The sequence below is a fragment of the Schistocerca cancellata genome, chromosome 2 (genome assembly GCF_023864275.1).
Source record: "Schistocerca cancellata isolate TAMUIC-IGC-003103 chromosome 2, iqSchCanc2.1, whole genome shotgun sequence".
Classification (NCBI taxonomy): Eukaryota; Metazoa; Arthropoda; class Insecta; order Orthoptera; family Acrididae; genus Schistocerca; species Schistocerca cancellata.
Window position 1 is genome coordinate 832,624,809 of NC_064627.1, and position 23,156 is coordinate 832,647,964.

The 23,156-nt window shown below is 43.8% G+C and overlaps 2 protein-coding genes across 3 annotated transcripts in view; one reads left to right on the forward strand and one right to left on the reverse strand.

Annotated features, from left to right (window-relative positions):
- Positions 1 to 23,156, reverse strand: part of LOC126162730 (tudor and KH domain-containing protein homolog) — a 393,959-nt gene that overhangs the window by 111,694 nt on the left and 259,109 nt on the right. The window lies entirely within an intron of this gene.
- LOC126162732 (15-hydroxyprostaglandin dehydrogenase [NAD(+)]-like) overlaps positions 1 to 23,156 on the forward strand; it is a 119,868-nt gene that overhangs the window by 29,128 nt on the left and 67,584 nt on the right. The window contains exon 1 of one of the 2 annotated variants that reach the window (XM_049919395.1): positions 21,515 to 21,569. The exons of the other annotated variant lie outside the window; for it this stretch is intronic. The gene's annotated coding sequence lies outside the window, so the exon portion shown is untranslated. Of the gene's footprint in view, positions 1 to 21,514; positions 21,570 to 23,156 lie in introns of those variants that run through there. 2 annotated transcript variants of the gene reach the window in all.

Sequence of the window (23,156 nt, forward strand, 5' to 3'; positions counted from 1 at the left end):
TCTATATGGCTGGGGCTCTGGGGTTGATGCCGGCGTCTCTCGAAACCGGCTTTAAGTAATTCGTACCCTGTTCTGCGCTATGGTGCAAATGACACACGAAAATTATATAGTTTCGTGAAAGCGCAGAATAGAAAAGTTAATGTTCAAATCTAATAGTTATTAAAAGTAGTGAAAACGAGATTAAATTAGGCATATCGCAACAATGTTTGATCGCAAAGGTTGCAATGACGGGTTACGGCACAAGTGTTATCGAATCAGACACATAGGTCTCTTTATTTCATCTATTGCTCGTAAAAGTTGTATTAGCAATTTCGTCTCCCTTTTCTGATCGATAATTGTCGACAGAAGTCGACAATTGAGGTCCCTGCTAACCTTAGCATTCAAGCTGAATAATTGTAAGTGTTAAAAATGATTAATTTAATTTCATCCTCATTACTGTAAATAAGCACTATATTTGAATGTGGAGGTATCTATAATACCCTTACACGAAACAATTTCACTTCCACACATTCCACGCTACGTAAGAAAACACTTGTTTTACACCTTCCCATAAACACTGTTTCTAGCAAACATCCTTATTTATCAGTTTTATGGAAATCGCTTGATTAACGACCGTCAGCATTTTTTCCTTTCCATTCAGTTTCTTTTCTCAATATCCGTACTCGTCATTGCATTTATTGGTAAGTAAAATCATTCTCTGTAATTTGTTGCTCCGCTGTCATAAACATGTGCTTTCTGCCAGCTGTTTTATTGACCACTGTTACATCTGACAGTGGGGGAGACGTCAATAGTAAACTGAACACAGTTACTTCCGTCAGTGGAAGACAGCGCGACGGCTGATAGTTTTATTTATGGTGAAAGTGTTACAGAAGAGGTAGGGCTGACACAGTACAGGAAAAAGGTATACGTACGTTTATTAAGAGGATTAAGACGAAAAAGAATGGTAAACATCTTATTTTGGCGGACTGTACCGCTCCTGTTTTTCATGAGACGTGGCGGAAATCCTTTTGAAAGGGACAATATAATAGAATGGGCACAGAGGGAAATGAGCCCCACGTTTATCGTTAGTAAGTTGAGAAAATTTACGTTAACAGGAATTTTTTGGTTTTTGGGGAAGAAGCATTACAGGATTACATGAGAAACGAAGTGAAGAAACCGGTATAAAACAAGTTGGTAGTGCCATTACAAAGTCATTTTCAAAATCAGTAACGGAAATGGTGAAAAAAAACCAGAATAATGATGGGGGCGCTCAAGTAAAATTTAAAGTAAGACACATAGAAGACTCTCTTGTTGAAGGTAGACACCATAGGAATTCAGCTAAAATCTTTTTTAAATCTGACAGTAGCGTTAAACGACCAAAAGATAACGAGGTATCTTTTTAGGTGAATTTCATTGGTGAGCATTTGGAAGCAAATGAAGATGAATGGTAGTTCGCACTCTTAAGACATTCTGAAGAATTATAATGGATACGGCTATTCTAGAAGTTATACGAAGATCTGTAATTCGTTGGAAAAATAAATCAGCACAACGAAACCATGATAAGCTTTCGAAGCACAAGCTATTTCATCTTTTCCGAAATACGGTATGAGACTAGAAGCAAAGGCCAGCAAGAGGAATGGGACTGAGTTGTTGAAACTGCTGCTATAATCGTAGAGGATATTAGATCACGAATTTATGAAGTGCAGACTTACCTCCCAGAAAAAAAGGTCTTGGATGAAGTTGATAATGACATAGAAAATCAATTAATTTCCTTATAATAATGTTCATTTGCCCACAAAAGAAAAGAGACGGTTGAAGTCTATAGACGGCAACCAACTGCTTTCCATATTCTGTTATTTCAGTTGCGAAACTGAAGTCCTTGGTTTCTAATACACGACTAGGTACTGAAAAATGGAAGACCCATATAAATATATGGATCAAGAGAATTTGTCTATGTGATGTCAGCTTTTGAATTAACCCTATAATGGTATCAGGGAGTCTGAAGTATCCTCAGCAATAGAAATCTCTCAATACAGTACTTTTGTCCAGTTTGTGTTCAACAATGCGGGCGTTAATATTAACAAAATTAATAATGAACATGATCAGCACCCATGTAAATAAACTTTTTGTCCTTTATTTAATGAATGCTGTTAACTTTATTGTTTCCAAATCGATAATGGTGTACAAAACTTCAGGACGAAAGTAAGTTTCGGATGATGTGTCACTGCCAAGTAACACAGCTCGCAAAACTTGGATCATGCACAGGAAGTACATCTACAGTACAGTGCAGAAGGTTGCGGGCTTCCAACCAGAAAAATGTGATGACGTGGGCCCTCAACTACGTACCCTCCGACTCAACGTTGCAATATTATAAGTTTTGGCTGGTTTCGTTGTCTATGGGCTGGGACGCGTAGTTTCCGCACTACAGGCCAAATGCTGCTGAGTCTACAGTATACGATAAGAATACACATATGAATCGAATGGCTGAAGGTTTCTACAGGGTGTTTCAAAAATGACCAGTATATTTGAAACGGCAATAAAAACTAAACGAGCAGCGGTAGAAATACACCGTTTGTTGCAATATGCTTGGGACAACAGTACATTTTCAGGCGGACAAACTTTCGAAATTACAGTAGTTACAATTTTCAACAACAGATGGCGCTGCAAGTGATGTGAAAGATATAGAAGACAACGCAGTCTGTGGGTGCGCCATTCTGTACGTCGTCTTTCTGCTGTAAGCGTGTGCTGTTCACAACCTGCAAGTGTGCTGTAGACAACATGGTTTATTCCTTAGAACAGAGGATTTTTCTGGTGTTGGAATTCCACCGCCTAGAACACAGTGTTGTTGCAACAAGACGAAGTTTTCAACGGAGGTTTAATGTAACCAAAGGACCGAAAAGCGATACAATAAAGGATCTGTTTGAAAAATTTCAACGGACTGGGAACGTGACGGATGAACGTGCTGGAAAGGTAGGGCGACCGCGTACGGCAACCACAGAGGGCAACGCGCAGCTAGTGCAGCAGGTGATCCAACAGCGGCCTCGGGTTTCCGTTCGCCGTGTTGCAGCTGCGGTCTAAATGACGCCAACGTCCACGTATCGTCTCATGCGCCAGAGTTTACACCTCTATCCATACAAAATTCAAACGCGGCAACCCCTCAGCGCCGCTACCACTGCTGCACGAGAGACATTCGCTAACGATATAGTGCACAGGATTGATGACGGTGATATGCATGTGGGCAGCATTTGGTTTACTGACGAAGCTTATTTTTACCTGGACGGCTTCGTCAATAAACAGAACTGGCGCATATGGGGAACCGAAAAGCCCCATGTTGCAGTCCCATCGTCCCTGCATCCTCAAAAAGTACTGGTCTGGGCCGCCATTTCTTCCAAAGGAATCATTGGCCCATTTTTCAGATCCGAAACGATTACTGCATCACGCTATCTGGACAATCTTCGTGAATTTGTGGCGGTACAAACTGCCTTAGACGACACTGCGAACACCTCGTGGTTTATGCAAGATGGTGCCCGGCCACATCGCACGGCCGACGTCTTTAATTTCCTGAATGAATATTTCGATGATCGTGTGATTGCTTTGGGCTATCCGAAACATACAGGAGGCGGCGTGGATTGGCCTCCCTATTCGCCAGACATGAACCCCTGTGACTTCTTTCTGTGGGGACACTTGAAAGACCAGGTGTACCGCCAGAATCCAGAAACAATTGAACAGCTGAAGCAGTACATCTCATCTGCATGTGAAGCCATTCCGCCAGACACGTTGTCAAAGGTTTCGGGTAATTTCATTCAGAGACTACGCCATATTATTGCTACGCATGGTGGATATGTGGAAAATATCGTACTATAGAGTTTCCCAGACCGCAGCGCCATCTGTTGTTGAAAATTGTAACTACTGTAATTTCGAAAGTTTGTCTGCCTGAAAATGTACTGTTGTCCCAAGCATATTGCAACAAACGGTGTATTTCTATCGCTGGTCGTTTAGTTTTTATTGCCGTTTCAAATATACCGGTCATTTTTGAAACACCCTGTATCACTCGGAAATTGCGAATTATGAAAGTAACATTAAATTTATAAATGAAAGACTGCAATTAAATAAAATCTGCAGATACTATCTTAACGACTTTAAATGATGAGTACGATAGTAGAGGTACTTTTGAGAATGCGGTATATTTCTGCAAAACACTTATTGGTGTCGATGGTCCAGCCATTATATAAAATACAAGTTGAATAAGAAGGAATAATAGATTCCTACTGCACGTGATTAGTTACGAACAACAACATAGCTCGCGAGATATTCACTTCTAAGCGCACACTACGTCTTCGCTGTAGAAGCCACGGAAATCTCACAAGTGCACAAGTCGCACTAGGAAATATTTCTATCTGCTGCGACTACGCGTAAACCGCTTCACACTCTCCAACTCCCTCTCGCTACCGTGCGTCCTCCGCGCCGTCGCGTCCAGCACTTACTCCCGTGTCCTGTGCCGTAAAAAATGGAGGTAAAAATGAGAGTTGTCATGACGTCACAAACTTGAAGCCGACCCAAGTGAAGATCCGCCATGTTAGCTACCCCAAAACATTCGCTTCTGGTAGTTTGATTCCGTGTAGTCCTGAAGTGTTTTGATAAAAAAAAATGCCGGCTTGCGTCGCTTACTGGTGTACTAATCGTTCTGATTGTAGTCTAAAGTTTAAACAAATCACATTTCATTCGTAAGTGGACTTATTTAAGTGCTATTTTCTTATATATACTTGAAATTCTGATGCACTGTAAAGTTTTCCAGTATGGTTTTATTTCTGTGATTTGACTTTAGATTTCCTGTCAATCCAACGCGAAGAGCTCTCTGGAGGTGAGCAATACACTCGGTTTTCATTGTTTGGTTATTCCCAAGTAACTGTAAAATCCTGGCAAGAAATATCCTGGAAATGGGGACTAATGTTTTAAAATGCGATAATTTAATAAAAAGTAATGTAACAACATGTAGTTAATTAAATCTTCAGTAAAATGTGTGGAACACCTGTTACAGTGGTTAAATTATAAGTATTTAAAGGGTTAAATATTTGTTAAAGCAAAGTTCCCTATCTATGTCCAGGCTATTTAGATCATTACATTAATCACTACATTGTCGTGTTACCCTGTAAATTTCTGTTATTTACTGCACTGAATGTCACTTGGTAGGTACAATTTAAAAACAAAGCAGATGTGTAAACTACAAAGGGCCTGACAATCTTAAATTCCGTTCTTTTCCTTCGTAATTTAACGAATCTTTCACTTTGTTGACATGACAGCTGGCTTGTTTATATCATCCCTGCATATATCTTTGGGACACCAAAAGAAATAAGGCAGGTTTCTTGCAAACTTGAACATTTAAAATTTGCATTTGACTTGAAAATGCAGCGAATAGAAATCGGTGCCTCTAAACTATCAATCACTGCTTTTGGAGTTCTAGCTTAATCAATTATCGACACAAACACAATGAAAGTGAATAGAAATGGATTACGAAAGCACGATTTTCATAGCAAATAATTCTCTTCTCGTTTATTCGAAGTGTATAAACAAAGAGGAATTACAGTACTGAGGCCAGAAACGTCATATTTTCGTGTCGTATTACTGTATCGAATACGCAATTTAAGACCAGAAAAACGTTTGAAGTTGCGTTCCTTATGCTGTGTTGTTCATTAAAACAGTGTAGCATTTATTATATAAAATATGTATCTCGTGCACATGACGGAAATAAAGAACAAGAGGGAATTGTAAACACTCGTCTGCTAATGTTTTGGGGGGATCCAAGATGGCGGCAGGCCCCGCCCACTGGCCTCAAAACAACGTACAGTGCAAGTCTGTAGCGCCATCTCCCCCTATTCTGCCTCCACGGTCCAGAACTGTCGCACAGCCAGAACTACTCGTGCCCTCCTCTCCCGAACTCGCTTCCATCCAGTCTTCCCATTCACGAGCGCTGTGATTGGCCAGAGCGCTCGCGCCATGTTTTCAAACTAAAGTCCACCCACAAACATATCTAAACACATACGGAAAACTGGAGTTAAATTTAAATAACTTGAAATTAAATAAATATTCCTATGTCTGGACCATAAACATGCTCTGCACACATTATTAGATACCTAAATTAAATAAACATGTATCAAAGGAATAGAACAAAAGGTAGGCCAGTAGCCTAATGTCTCTGTGCTTTCTAAAACACAGTGAATATTTAACCAATTTCTTCATGAATAGTATATATCGGATATAAACAAAGACGTAGATGAATAAATATTTTTATAAGCATGCTGCTACCGTTTTTTCGTGTAACTGTGGAGTACTTATGGCCTGACGCGATCGATAGTAATCGGCCACTTTGTCCTCCAATAACTCATGTACTATTCAAGTTACATGCCTATAATTCATGCCAATTTAGGTTTACACTAATAGCTTTCTAAAGACACGGCGATCGACAAAATCGGATGAAGCGTTTATATTTTGGAAATTCGTTGCTTGGTGCTACTTGTCTAGTTATAATGTCGTGTGACGAGGGCCTCCCGTCGGGTAGACCGCTCGCCTGGTGCAAGTCTTTCGATTTGACGCCACGCGTCGATGGGGATGAAATGATGATGATTAGGACAACACAACACGCAGTCCCTGAGCGGAGAAAATCCCCGACCCAGCCGGGATCGATTCCTTGTATAGTTTACCATCAGATACTAAACTTTAAACTAATAAAGATATTGAAAATCTGATTACACCATCAGAATCGTCGTGCAAATAATAGTAATGTGCATGTTTCTTTTTGAGGTATCATGATTCATCTGGCTACTATTAATTTCTATACGAACTGTGAAATGTCTGCCATTAAGGTTTCACAAAGTCCGCCATCTTTGTCCCTCCCGGCGCACAGCGTCACCAAGGAATTCCCAGCTACGCGGCTGGCTCATGCGCTGGGGCTACCCCTCTCGTCCGGCTAACGTTGGCCACCACGTGTTTGCTGCCGGGCCCCGGCTGGCCGAGCGGCCCGTGCGACCACTGCTTCCTCCGAACTTCGCGACGACTCGCCCGTTACCTCACAAGGTAACTGAAAGAAATGCGTAATGAGAGGAATAGAGATGAAACTTTTATTGAAACACAATAATTACACTAAAGTCGTTGCGATTCGTGATAGTCCGCTGGACATTACAGAAGGTGAGGCATGGTTGTTAATAGGAGGTGTGATGACCACAGACAGCAACGCATGCTCTTCGACGGTCTCCCATGATGGCCACGGTGTTGGCAAGGAATTCTTTGGCGTTCCACTCTTCGACCAGCCAAGTTGCCAACCGCTGGATGGTCGTTGGGACCGAATTAACCCATGAAAAGACGCACATGGGGAAGGAGTACACTGTCAGTAAACCGCGTTCACAGATTTGGCCTGCACGTCCATTAAACATTATGCCTCTGACAAAGTAAGATCTGCGCCAGCAAAACGATCATGTTCGACGATGTTCCTGGGTGCATTACACGTCCCCACTCTCGCCATATGATGGTACATTCAGTATTGTCTAGCACAATCGTTTTGGTGGTACGGGCGTTAGGGTGTGCAGAAGCGTACTGACCTCCAAATCTTTGAACACGGCACACTCATCGAGCCACATTATTGTGACAACAGCCTTCCCCATACGCGTCTTTCCAGTGGTGCATTCGGCCCTGGCGTAATTTTTATGGATGACAATGCCTGACCGCGTCGAAGAGTGCCCGGTGGAGGAGCTCCTGGAACAAGGGGAAACTTGGCGAATCGACTGATCTGCCTCTTTCTCGGACTTAAATCCCACCAACCATGTGTGGGATGCGTTTGGGAGGCGTATCGCAATACATCCAGCAGGGGATCACGTTGCAGAGCTGGTATTGCCGTCTGTGGTGATCGCACATTCTATTAAGCACTATACCTCGCTTTCTATCATATCTAGGGAACCATCATTAAAGGCAATAACTTCAATGATATTATTGTCTTTGAATAAAAGTGTTATTTCTGTTCATCTCATTGCTCATTTGGCAACGGCCTTGCCGCAGTGGATACCCCGGTTCCTGTCAGATCACCGAAGTTAAGCGCCGTCGGGCGTGGCCGACACTTGGATGGGTGACCTTCTGGGCTGTAATGCACTGTTGCCATTTTTCGGGGTGCAATCAGCCTCGTCATGCCAATTGAGGAGCTATTCGACCGAATATTAGTGGCTCCAGTCACAGAAAACCATCATAAGGACTGGGAGAGTGGTGTGCTGACCACAAGCTCCTCCTATCTGCATCCTCATCTGAGGATGACATGGCGGTCGGATGATCCCGATGGACCACTTGTGGCCTGAAGTCGGAGTGCTTCATTGGTCATTTCTTTCAGTTAAGGTCTAAACTATACTGTAGAAGTTCTATCTACGTATGTTCGATGTTTCATAGAGCTATGTTACTTGGCAGTGACGCATCGTGCAGAAGTTACTTTCCTCCTAAAGTTTTGCACACTAATGTGTTACCTTGATGCGTGCGATTAATACTATGCTGATGAAAGACGATAATTACCTAGCAACTTTGTTTATGTCACTATCATAGATTATTTGAAAATTTACTTTGATGCTCTACAACTTTTCTCTTCTACAGTTATTTCTCATGTATTGCACATCACGTAAATATACATAAATTAAGGATAATGCTAATGTATGGTGAAACAACGCTCTGGTGGGCGGTTTGCGGGTTTAAATCACCTCGGGGTATGACCATGTGGTGCATTCGATCTGCGGTCGTCGCACGGTGGCGCTGGCAGCAGTCCACATATGCAGAGGTGTTTTGGTGCATGTCAGACTACGGTGCAGCGAGTAAGTGTGCAGACGTTATCAGATGTGCTAATGGTGACTGTGTTGAAAATGGCTCAAAGAACACATATTGATGACGTTATGAGGGGTAGAATACTAGGGTGACTGGAGGCTGGTCAAACAAAGCAGGTTGTAGCACGGGCCCTCCGTGTGCCACAAAGTGTGATCTCACGATTATGGCAGCGATTCCAGCAGAAAGGAAACGTGTCCAGGCGCTAGAGTACGGGACGTTCACAGTGTACAACACCACAAGAAGACTGATATCTCACCACCATTGCCCACATACGGCCACGGAGTACTGCAGGTAGCCTTGCTTGTCTCCAGACCACAGTCTACAGACATCTGAATAGGCATGATTTATTCGCCTGGAGACCTGCAAGGTGCATTCCACTGACCCCTGGTCACAGAAGAGCCCGTAATGCCTGATGTCAAGAACACAGTACATGGTCATTGGAACAGTGGTCCCGAGTTATGTTCACAGACGAGTCCAGGTATAGTCTGAACAGTGATTCTCCCCGGGTTTTCAACTGGCGTGAACCGGGAACCAGATACCAACCCCTTAATGTCCTTGAAAGGGACATGTATGAAGGTTGAGGTTTGATCGTGTGGCGTGGGATTATGATTGGTGCACGTACACACCTGCATGTCTTTGACAGAGGAACTGTAACAGGTCAGGTGTATCGGGACGTCATTTTGCACCAGTATGTCCGCCTTTTCAGGGGTGCAGTGGGTCTCACCTTCCTTCTGGTGGATGATAACGCACGGCCCCACCGAGAAGTACCTTGAAACAGAAGATATCAGGCGAATGGAGTGGCCTGCCTATTCTCCAGATCTAAACCCCATTGAGCACGTCTGGGATAGTCTCGGTCGACGTATCGCTGCACATCTTCAAACCCCTAGGACACTTTATGAGCTCCGAAAGGCACTGGTGCAAGAATGGGAGGTTATACCCCAGCAGCTGCTCGACCATCTGATCCAGAGTGTGCCAACCCACTGTACAGCCTGTGTACGTGTGCATGGTGATCATATGCCATATTGATGTCGGGATACATGCGCAGGAAACAGTGGCGTTTTGTAGCACATGTGTTTCGGGACGGTTTTCTCAACTTATCACCAATACCATGGACTTACAGATCCGTGTCGTGTGTGTTCCCTATGCGCCTATGCTATTAGCGCCTATGCTATTAGCGCCTATGCTATTAGCGCTAATGAACCATAGACCTCGCTGTTAGTGAGGTGGCAGCATGCCTCAGCGATACAGATAGCTGTACCGTAGGTGCAACCACACCAGAGGGATATCTGTTAAGACCCAGGCAAAAGTATGCTTTCTGATCAGGGGCAGCAGTCTCTTCAGTAACTGCAGGGAGCCAAAACGGCCCTGCTGTGTTGGTATGAAAGCAAGGGGAAACTACAGCCATAATTTTTCCTGAGGGTAAGCAGCTCTACTGTATGGTTAAATGATGATGGCATTCTCTTGGGGGAAATTATTCCGGAGATAAGTCCCCCCCATTCGGATCTCTGGATGGGGACTTCTAAGGAGGATGTCTCCATCAGGAGAAATAAAACTGACGTTCTATGGATCGGAGCGTGGAATGTCAGATCCCTTAATCGGGCAGGTAGGTTAGAAAATTTAAAAATGGAAAGGGACAGGTTAAAGTTAGATATAGTGGGAGCTAGTAAAGTTCGGTGGCAGCAGGAACAGGACTTCAGGTCAGGTGAATTCGGGGCTATAAATGCGAAATGAAACAGGATTAATGCAGGAGTAAGTTTAATAATGAACAAGAAAATGGGAATGCGGGTAAGGTACAATGAACAGCGTAGTGACGGTATTATCGTAGCCAAGATCGACACGAAGGCCATACCCACCACAACAGTATAGGTTTACAAGGTTGGTTAATTTGTGGGGATGGGTCAAACAGCAGGTTCATCGGTCCCATCGGATTAGGAAATGATGGGGAAGGCAGTCGGCCGCGCTATTTCAGAGGAACCATCCCGGAATTTGCCTGAAACGGTTTAGGAAATCGCGGAAAACCTGTCAGGATGGCAGAACGCAGGTTTGAACAGTCGTTCTCCCGAGAGCGAGTCCAGTGTACTAACCACTGAACTACCTCTCTCGGTTCAAGTTTATATGGCATCTAGCAGAGACTGAAGAAATATGTGACGAGGGCCGGCCGTGTGGCCGAGCGGTTCTAAGCGCTACAGTCTGGAACCGCGCAACCGCTACGGTCGCAGGTTCGAATCCTGCCTCGGGCATGGACGTGTGTGATGTCCTTAGGTTAGTTAGGTTTAAGTAGTTATAAGTTCTAGGGGACTGATGACATGAGATGTTAAGTCCCATAGTGCAAAGAGCCATTTCAACCATTTTTTTTTTCTTTGTGTGACGAGGTGCAAGAAGTTATTCAGATAATGAAGGGAGACGAAAATTTAATTGTGATGGGCGACTGGGATGCGATAGGAGGAAAAGGAAGAGAAGGAAAAACAGCAGGCGAATTTGGACTGGGTGAAAGGAGTGAATGAGGGAGCCACCTGGCTGAATTTTGCACAGTGCATAATTTAATCGTCGCTAATACTTGGTTTAAGCTCAAGTGGCTCTGAGCACTATGGGACTTAACATCTGTGGTCATCAGTCCCCTAGAACTTAGAACTACTTAAACCTAACTAACCTAAGGACAACATACACACCCATGCCCGAGGCAGGATTCGAACCTGCGACCGTAGCGCCAAGAACCGCTCGGCCACACTGGCCGGCCTTGGTTTAAGCACCATGAAAGAAGGTTGCAAACGTGGAAGAGACCTGGAGACACCGGAAGGTTTCAGATTAATTATATAGCGATTAGACAGAGACTTTGGAGCCATATTTCAAATTGTAAGAGATTCCCAGAGGTAAATGTGGATTCTGACCACAATTTATTAGCTTTGAACTGTAGATTGAAACTTAAGAAACTGCAAGAAGGCAGGAAACTAATGAGATGGGACCTGGAAAAGTTGGAAGAACCAGAGGGTTTTACGAGTTTCAGAGCGGGCCATGGGCAACGATAGACTATAACGGGGGAAAGGATTACAGTGGAGGACGAATGGGTAGCTTTGAGACATGAAATAATGAAGGCAGCTGAGGATCAAATAGGTAAAATGACAAGGCCTAGTAGAAATCCTTGGATAACACAGGAGATATTGATGCTAACTGATGAAAATATAAAAATGCAGCAATTGAAGTGGGGAAGGAAATACAAACATCTAAACCATGAGATTGCCAGGAAGTGCATAATGCCTAAGCTGGAATGGCCAGAGGACAATTGTAAGTATTTAGAAGCGTATTTCACTACGGGGAAAGATAGATATTTACTACAGGAAAATTAAAGAGGCCTTTGGGGAAAAGAGAATCAGCTGCATGAATATCAAGAGCTCAGATAGATAACCAGTCCGAAGCAAAGAAGGGAAAAATGGAAGGTAGAAAGAGTATACACAGAGGCAATACAAAGGAGATGAACTTGAAGGCAATGTTATAGAAATGGGTGAGGACGTAAATGAAGATGAGGAGGGAGATACGATACTGCGAAAAGACCTAAGTCGAAACAAGGGCCCCAGAGTACACAACATTCTATTAGGACTACTGATAGCCTTGTGAGTTCAACTTTTATGAAACTCTTCCATCTGGTGAGCAAGGTGTGTGGGACAGGTGAAATACCGTCAGACTTCAAGAACAGTTTAGTAATTCCAATTCCAAGAAAGCAGTTGCTGACAGGTGTGAATATTACTGAAATATCAGTTTGACACGTCATGGTTGCCAAATACTAGCACCAATTCCTTACAGAAGAATGGAAAAACTGAAAGAAGCCGATCTCATAGAGGATGACTTTGGATTCTGGAGAAATACGGACATAGATGAGGCAATACTGATCGTATGACTTATCTTACAAAGAAGATTTTTTTTGGCTCAAAGAAAGCTTTTGACTATGTCGACTGGAATACTTCTTTGAAATTCCGACTGTAGCAGCGTTAGAATACAGGGAGCGAAGGTCTATTTCCACCTGTACAGAAACCAGGCGGCATCTAACGAGGTAGCGCAGTGGTTAACATACTGGATTCTCATTGAGGAGGACAATGGTTCAAACCCGTGTCAGGCCATCCACATTTAGATTTTCAGTGATTTCGCTAAACCGCGCCAGGCAACTAACTGGATGGTTCCTTTGTAAGGGCACGGCCCATTTCCTTCCCCATCCTTGACACAATCCGAGTTTGGGCAATGTCTCTAATGACCGCAGCTATAAGAGTCCAGGGCCATGAAAAGGAAGCAGTGATTGAGAAGGGAATGAGACTGGCTTGTAGCTTATCCTTGATGTGATTCACTGTACATTGAGCGAGCAGTAAAGGAAATCAAAGAAAAATTTGAAGAAGGAATTAAAGTTCAAGGAGAAGAAATAACTACTTTGAGGTCTGTCGATGACATTGTAATTCTTTCAGAGACTGCGAAGGACTTGGAAGAGCAGTTCAACAGAATGGACAGTGTCTTGAAAGGTGGATATCAGATGAACATCAACGTAAGCAAAACAAGGATAATGGAATGTAATCGAATTAAATCAGGTGACGCTGAGGGAATTAGATTAGGAACCGTGACACTTAAAGCAGCAGAAATGTTTTGCTATTTTGGTAGCAAAATAACTGATGATGGCAGAAGTAGAGAGGATACAAAATGTAGACTGGCAATGCCAAAGAAAGCGTTTCTGAAGAAGAGAAGTTTGTTAACATTGAATATAAATTGAAGTGTTTGGAAGTCTTTTCTAAAGGTATTTGCTTGGTGTGTAGACATGTATGGAAGTGAAACATGGATGACAATCAATTTAAACAAGATGAGAACAGAAGCCTTTGAAATGTGGTGCTCCAGAAGAATGCTGAAGATGAAATGGGTAGATCATACAACTGATGAGGAGATACTGAACAGAATTGGGGAGAAAAGAAATTTATGGCACAACTGGACTAGAAGAAGGGATCGGTTGATAGAACACATTTTGAGACATCAAGGGATTACTAGTTTAGCATCAGAGAGAAGTGTGGAGGGAAGGGGGGGGGGGTTAAAATCGTAGAGGAAGACCAAGAGGTGGATGCAAAAGCAATTCAGAAGGATGTAAGTTGAGTAGTTATTCAGAGGTGAAGAGGCTTTCACAGGAGAGTAGCATGGAGGTCTGCATAAAATCAGTCTTTGGATTGAAGACCACAGCAACAACAAATAAAAAGTAAGTAAATGATGATTATCTAATGACGCATACTAGTACTTTCCATCTCCTACATAAGAGTACTTAAAATAAACATTTAAAAAGGTACTCATCACAATTATAACAATAGTAGTGGGACAGAGAGAGTGTCACCCCACATTTCATTGTTGCCAAATTTATTCAATATGGCCGATCCAAGATGGCGGCCTTAGATATAACAATGTCACAATGATGTCATAGCAGGAAGTTCAAATTCTCTGTGAGAAAGTAGGTCCCCTAACCTAACACCCTCCCCTCCCCTCCCCATCCCCTCTCCTCCCCTCCCTAAGAAAATAGCAGGAAAATAGGTTAACTGGCTAGCTCCACTAACTTAACCTGTCCCCTCCCCCATATACTCACTTCCCCAATACAATAAAATGGTGGAAAAGAACTGTGGGAAAATTGGTCAATTGGCCTACCTCCACTAAGTCATCCAACCACCACCACTTCCTTGGAATTGGTGGGAAATGAACTGAGTCTGTGCTGGGCTGCTGGAGAGGATGGACATAAGTCTTTATTTTGGATGTGTTGTTTATTCAAACAATTTGAGTTGTCATAGGCAGTATCTTCATCCAGTGTGTTCACCAAGAGGTCCGAACTCCAACTGAACTAGTACACAGTACTGCCACCAGAGGGTGCTGTCGTCCCTCCCTCCCCCCCCTCCCAGGACGTAATCCAAGATGGCGGTCTTGGGAAAAACGATGGGAAAAGGACTTAGTCTGTGTCCAGCTGCTGGAGAGGAAGGAGTGTGATCTGCACTGATGGTGAGGACACCCTGTCCACATTCCTCTAGAACCTTGACACCTTCTCCCTCATTCATTTCACCTGGTCCTCTTCAGCCCAACAAACCAACTTCCTCAATGTTGACCTCCAACTCAAAGATGGCTACATCAGTACCTCCATCCATATCAAACCTACCAACCACCAACAATATCTCCACTTCCACATCTGTCACCCAGTCCATACCAAGAAGTCCCTTCCATACAACCCAGCCATCAATGGCTGTCACATCTGTAGTGACGAGCAGTTCCTCTCAAAATATACCAACGGCCTCAGTGAGGACTTCAAAGACCTTAATTACCCTCCCAACCTTGTACAGAAACAGATCTCCCATGCCTTATTTCTCCAGTCACCCACCATGTCCCAAAGTCACACCATCTGGCCACAGCACCACCCAGGACAGGAACAACTGAATCACATACTCTGCCAGGGTTTCATCCACCTCTTGTTGTGCCCTGAAATGAGGAATGTTCTACCTACTACCCTCCCCACTCCTCACACATTGCTATTCTGCCGCCCAGTGCATTTATACAATGTTCTTGTCCATCTGTACCCCCTTGCCTCATGACCCATATAGACCTTGATGCAAGACCTGTCCCTTTCATCCTCCCACCACTACCTACTCCAGTCTGGTCACAAGCATCACTTATCACATCAAAGGCAGGGCTACCTGTGAAACCAGTCATGTGATCTAGAAGCTAAGCTGCAATCATTATGCTTCGTTTTATGAGGATATGACAACCAGTAACCTGTCTGTCTGCATGAATGGCCACTGACAAACTGTTCCCAAAAAATAGGTGGACCACCCATCTGCTGAGCACCGCTGCCCAACGCAAGTCTTCATTTTAAAGCCTGCTTAACAGCCTGTGCCATCTGGAGGCTTCCTACCAACACCAGATTTTCTGAATTGTGCAGGTAGGAATTCTCCCTGCAATATATCCTATGTTCCCTTAATTCTACTGGGCTCAACCATCGTTAGTGATTGTTCTTCACGCACCACCCTCTTCCCTGTTCTCACATCACAGGCTAGTATTCAACAAATGCACCCACAGTATTTTTACTTCTCTCATTTTTCCACCCCACACTCCGCCTTCTGTCTAACCTCCCTACTATACCCAATTGCCCTATCCTCACTCCACATTATCCCTGTATACTCCCAGAAGCATCACTTTACCATCCCCCACCCATACCCTGCCCTTTCTCCCTCTCTCTGCTCCAGCCTCCTCCTTACCCCCATAACACAGACTGCTTTCCCCCTTGTGCGCATCTACTCACACTCTGGCCTCAGCAGCTGGTGACAATGGTTATGTGCATGCGAGCTGTGTTTCAATGAATGTGTATGTGTGTGTTGTGTATTTCAGAAGAAGACTTTCTCCTCAAAAGCTTACATGTTTAGTAATCTTTTTATTACGCCTGTCTGCATTTCAACATCTCCACTATACAGTGAGTAGCAATCTATCCTTTTCGTAGTTTTGTAATTATTCCATCCTGGATTTTCCGTTGTTGGATTACACTTCGTAATATATATATATATAGTGCCTAAAGAAGCATTTTGCATTGGGTGGCCTTTAGCCGTTCGAAGGTATGGTGCATTTCGGTAGTTCATCTCAGTGAGCTGTGACCAGTGGTGTTGTAGCCTTCTAAAGCTGCTGTTGGGGGTGCCTGAGATGCGTCTACTTCTGGCAAGTGTCACTGGTAAAAAACTGATCGTTCCTAAGAACCTTTTTATCTGTAGAGCTGTAGAGTGGTAGCAAATGGAGTAATTGCGCCTTGCTACATTTCAGGCCGTGTCACTTTGTGGAACCAAACATTAAAAAAGTGTGTCATACGATACATGGAATTTGTATGTAGTGTGTTAGCAGGAGACGAAATTTGGATATGTTTGTATGGGCAGAAACTAGGAAGAAATCGACTGTCTGGTCGTTATACGAGTAAGATGAACTGAAATCAACATAAATGATTTGTTTGCGAAACATTTCCAAGAATAGAATATCTGATCAAAATTAACTCGACACCCATATGTAATGTGAAATTGACCTCCAGATGTCATGAAAGAACCGAGCAAGGTGGCGCAGTGGTTAGCACACTGGACTCGCATTCGGGAGGACGACGGTTCAATCCCGTCTCCAGCCATCCTGATTTAGGTTTTCCGTGATTTCCCTAAATCGTTTCAGGCAAATGCCGGGATGGTTCCTTTCAAAGGGCACGGCCGATTTCCTTCCCCATCCTTCCCTAAGCCGAGCTAGCGCTCCGTCTCTAATGACCTCGTTGTCGACGGGACGTTAAACAACACTAACCTAACCCTGTCATGAAAGGCAGACCCATGAATGTAAAAGGAAGTCTGGAACATTGTCTTGTCACGAGTGAAGCAATAACAACAGATGAGTAGGTCAGGAGAACTCACTGACTTCGAACATTGATTAGTCATTGGATATCATCTGAGGAACAAATCCATCAGGGGCATTTCAGCACTTTTAAAGTTGGCGAAATCGGCTCTTGGTGATGACAATCGATCATTGCGGAGGTAGGCTGTAAAAAATCACATGAAATCAGCAGCAGGAATCACCCCTGAGTAGCCAAGTGCTGCCAGCATCCAGCTAGCACGATAAATGCTCGTAGGGAGTTAAAAAGAATAGAATACAATGGTCGAGCAGCTTTTCAGAAGCCGCCCTTTTCTGTAGTCAGTGTGAAGCGACACTTGAGGTGGCCACTGGGATGTCAATGACTGCAAACCAGTGATTTGGAGTGTTGTTTCACGCCATACCTTGTGGCAATCCGGCTGAAGGGTTTGAGTTTGGTGAATTGCTGGAGAACGGTACCTGCCATAGTGTATAGGTGAAGTACAGAGGAGGCGGTGTTACAGTAAGTTTTGATAAGCAGTCATACCTATATCTACACGATTACTCTGCAATTCACAATTAACCATTTGGCAGAAGCATCATGGAAACACTTTCAGACTATTTTTCCAACCTCCCAATTTCGTCTATCACTGGTGAGACTGACCCTTTAATTTTTCTGATTCATCTTACATGGTGTGTCTAAAAAGTTCGGTGAATGCTATCAGACAACAAACGAAACAAAAGACACAAGCACGTGTTCCTTCTTGCCATCCAAAATAATCGCCACCCGCTACAACACACCTTTGACAACGTTCGTACAGTTTCTGGAAACTATAAGGAAAGGCCTCCTGTGGAATCGATCGCAGAACGGCTGTCACACGATCTTTGAAGGCATTCTCGTCCGCACAACGTTCACCTTTCGTGGCCGCCTTCAAGCGGGGAAACAGGAAGAAGTCCACAGGAGCCAGATCAGGGGAGTGTGGAGGGTGTTCAAGAACAGTTACCATCTTCTGCGCCAGGAATTGGCGCACGTGGATCGTGCAGTGTGCAGGGGCTTTGTCATGGAGCAGCACCTATTTTACAGTCCTGTGCAACTGTGGCCGAATCTGCCAGATACGCTGTAGCAATCGGTAAAAAGCGGACTGGTAAAATGCAGCTTTAATGGTTTGACCTGCAGGAACAAATTCCTGTGGATGATGCCGTTGTTGTCGAAGAAGGCGATCAACAGTGTTTTCACCTCGGATTTTTGCAGATGGCTCTTTTTTGGTCGTGGGGAAGACGGTAAACACCATGACATCGATTGCCGTTTTGATTCCGGATCGAACTGGTAGCACCATGTCTCATGTCCCGCGACGATGGTGTTCGGAAGCAATGTATCGTGGTTACACATGGAAATGAAATCACCAGCAGTTTCCATCCGTTTTTCTTTCTGTTCGTCTGTGAGCTTGTGCGGCACAAATCGAGAGCAGATCTTCCGCTTACCCAAATCATAGCGGACGATTGTGTGCACCGTGTCCTTGCTAATGCCCAGTTCCTCCACAGTCAATCTGAGAGTCCGATCTTGTGCCAGCATTTGTCGCACTTTCTCGATCTTTTCTGGGATTCTGCTTGCCGATGGCCGACCTGAACGTGGCTCATCCTCAGTTGTTTCCTTCCCTTCAAGGAGGCGTTTAAACCATTCGTAAACACATTTTCTGCTCACGGCTTCCCTTCCGTACACCGGCATCAACATTCCATGTGACTCCGTTGCAGTCTTTCCCAATTTGTAGCAGAACTTGATGTTTACACGTTGCTCCATTGCGCTGTTACACTTCCTCTCACGCTGACTACGCTCAACTGGTCTCAGTCTGTTTACACACCCAGTCACTTGCAGTGCATCGATTCTCCTCAAGTTCAAAATGGTTCAAATGGCTCTGAGCACTATGGGACTTGTCTTCTGAGGCCATCAGTCCCCTAGAACTTAGAACTACTTTAACCTAGCTAACCTAAGGACATCACACACATCCATGCCCGAGGTAGGATTCGAACCTGCGACTGTAGCGGTCGCGCGGTTCCAGACTGTAGTGCCTAGAACCGCTCGGCCACACCGGCCGGCTCTCCTCAAGTCTCTAAAGACCCATGCGCATGGACGTACACATGCGTGAAGTTGCCGTTCAGATCTGACACCATTCACCGAACTTTTTACACACACCACGTATTTGGCACCACGGTAATTTCTTCCTGTGCAGCGGAAGTCAAAAAAATACTTTGACAATCGGAAGAGACTGATGATAAATGAAATTTCGGGAAAAGACCTCACTGCAGGGAAAGCCGCCTTTGTTTTAAAGATTTTCACCCTGTGGGACGGCGGGTGGAATTATTTGTTAATAATAATGTTTTGTGTAATGTAGAAAACATGCATTTCCCGGCCGATTACCATATGTGGGGCGGCGGGTGGAATTAATGTTATATTAAATGTTTTGTTTTTCCCGGCCGATTAGCCATATGTGGGGCGGCGGGTGGAATTATTGTTGTTAAATGTTTCTATTATTTATGCAGTCTTTTGCCGTTCTCAACACTGGCTCACTAACTACAGTATTGGCAACCAGAAAGTGATTAGCAAAACGTGAAGCCTGTAATTAGAATTTCTAGTGCCCACTTCATCTGAGAAATACACTTATAGCTCTGAGGAATTAGGAGATTGTCTGGGATTCATAATCAAAAACGATTCTCTAAAAATGTTCACTATATTCTGAAAGTCACAGACCAAAAAGAATCCACACAATCCAACTAACTACCAGAGCAGTTCAGAGTCTAATGCGCTGATGCAACTATAACTGTTCAAATTAAATGTTTTAGTGAATGCTCGCCATAATTTGATGATAATGTTCATCAAACGCCACCCTAAATAATGGTAGAATGTCTGTCCCGTGGCGGCACGTGAAAATAAGACATACGAAAACTGAAGATAGATCATTAAAGTCATCCCAGAATTAATGCTTAACTCGAAAACGATTTCATGGTTACGCGTATCCCGAGTAACTTATAACGGCATCCGAGGCTGCTTATAGCAATGATACCGACGCGACGCGACTCCCGCCACAGTTGGTGTGCTATTCAGCGTCTGGAGAGAACTGGGGCCTTTTTCTCTCGCGCAGCGTTCTTATATATAAAGCCGCGGTGCGGACGGCTAAGGGAACGCCTGATCAATTCCGCTCTCCCGACTAGCCGCTGGGCTAGTAATGCACCACTTTAAGTTATTGAATAAATCATCGCTTCCTTTGCTGATGGCCGATGAAGCTCTCAATTTAAATGTGCAATCAGCACACAGGTAAGTAATCATAATAAAAGTCTGACGTGGCTAAGTCAAATATTTTGGGCGAGAGAATTAATTTAATTACACTACACGCAATAGACGAGCTCTGAACTTGCCCTTGGGAGATACGCTATCGCTATAGTTTTATAGTTATTCAGTTGAAACTTCTCACATCTTTATGATTATAGCGGATCTCCCTTCTACTTAAATTTAAACATCCTAGCTTTATTTATTCGCCTACTTAATCTATCTTGCTTCCTTAATTTTTAAGACAAAAACCAGAAAATCATGAATTTCAACTAAAATTTTAATTTATGAGATCCAGAATACTGTTTCTACTAAATTATTATGCAAAAGGAATCTAAATATAAATTTTTAAGTTTCTAGCTCTTTTCTGTTGCGTCAATGATTTTTACAGAAAAAGTCCAAATTTCGAAAATGGTTAAAGTTATTGAACTGATATTCAACACATATTGATTTAGTATTACTCCTGACATGCTAGAAACGTTTCAGGTTATTTACTTGATTTTTAAAGCATTGCGCAACATTTATGGCGTCAGAGCTAGTTACAGCGGACTGGCTGGCACACAATGGAAAGACTGATGTGAATTTTATACGGCGTAAGTAGGCTGCTTCCCTACAACCCCCATCTAGCTTATCATCTGTATGACATTCTCTACGTTATTTTGTGATAATACGAACGACTCGATGCAAAAAGAAAACGTTTTCCTGTCATTGCTTTTTTTAAACACAGGCTCTTGACCTTTTAGTACGTATCCAGGATATCATGTGGATCTCGACCGCAATCTTGTGAAACTGGTGTGACGGTTGAATCGTAAAAAATATCCATGACATAACTAAGCATGTGTCAATTTAGTGCTAATGGCTATCAGTTAGCTAAGATCTTTCGAGTGGCTCTGATCTACCGCCCATAGCTGCGTTTGTGTGCCTGCTCTGATAGGAGGTGCGCAGCGATAAGTCACACACACAAACACACACACACACACACACACAAATATATGTAGGGCGCGCTACCGACACTGACCACATAGCGGCCGCCAGCCACGTCGCCACCACATCCACCATCACACAGGTAGGAAGCGGCCCCTATATCTCTCGTGTTTTCAGCTGGTCTTTTGCTCGCTCTGACAACCAACAGAATCTACGGGAGTCGCGGAAATAGTGAAAGAAGATTTATGCCTATGGTGTCTGTTCTTTCGGTTCAAATGGCTCTAAGCACTATGGGACTTAACATCTGAGGTCATCAGTCCCCTAGACTTTAGCACTACTTAAACCTAACCAACCTGAGGACATCACACACATCCACGCCCGAGGCGAGATTCGAACGTGCGACCGTATCGGCCGCGCGGTTCTGGACTGAAGCGCCCAGAGCCGGCTGGAGTGGTTCTAGGCGCTACAGTCAGGAACCGCATGACCGCTACGGTCGCAGGTTCGAATCCTGCCTCGGGCGTGGATGTGTGTGATGCCCTAAGGTTAGTTATGTTTAAGTAGATCTAAGTTCTAGGCGACTGATGACCTCAGAAGTTAAGTCCCATAGTGCTCAGAGCCATTTGAACCATTTGAAGCGCCCAGAACCGCTCGGTCACGGCGGCTGGCTGTTCTTTCGGACGTGATACCATATGTATACATGACGAAAGAGAAATTCTGATATTAGCTGCAGTCAGACATTGACATCAATAAAAGGCGAAAAGTGGAAATTTGCGCCCGACAGAGACTCGAACTCGGATTTCCCGCTTATCGCAAGGTATCACCTTAACCACTTCGGCTATCCGAGCATACTTTCCATCGAACACAAATTCTCATATGCTCCCCATTACATACGTAGTGTCCCCTGTCCATTACCATCATTGCTTGTAGCCTCATCTGACTCCCGCGAGAGGTCGAACGAAGAGTGTATCCATACTGAAAGTCTCATTATTTCCCATCAAGGTGCATTTATTGTCCGAAAGAACAGACACCACACATATAAATATATGCCTCTTGACGGCAACTAATGATACCTTCCGTGCGGATGCATTCTTTGTTTGACCTCTTGTGGGAACTCCGAGCAGAAAGGGTAATGGATAGGGGGAATCTACATACGTAGTGTGCGACATGTGGGAATTTGGGTTGGACGGGACGTGTGCTCGGATAGGCGAACTGGTTAAAACGACCGCTCGTGGTAAATGGAAGATCAAGGTTCGAATCCCTCCCTGGCACAATTTGTTAGTTGTCGCCAGATTGCAGCTGACGTCGGAATTTCTCTTTCTTACAGTATTCTTCTTTAAACTTTATATGCTTTGAGATGCGTACGAATGAACTCCAAACATTTTTTCAACCCTGAAGTCAGCGCACCATAAACATGGTTTTGAAATGATTCAACAACTTCTTGAGGTGATGAAAATGACGGTACAAAATGCAGTTGTTAAGCAATAAATCAGGTGAATAAGGGCAATGAGACATTGATTCAATTTTTATCTTCGGCAACAGCTGTAATCAGTCGTCTGACGTGCTGTATTACATTGCCACGTCGAGGCGTTTTGAGTTTTTTTCATTATTTCACCGACCACTTCTGGTAAACAAATTGTCGTACATCTTACCTTTCAATATTAACTGTACTTCGATCCCCTAAAGCAATGACCGTGACATGTCCACTGTGGCCAAAGAAACAAACTACCAT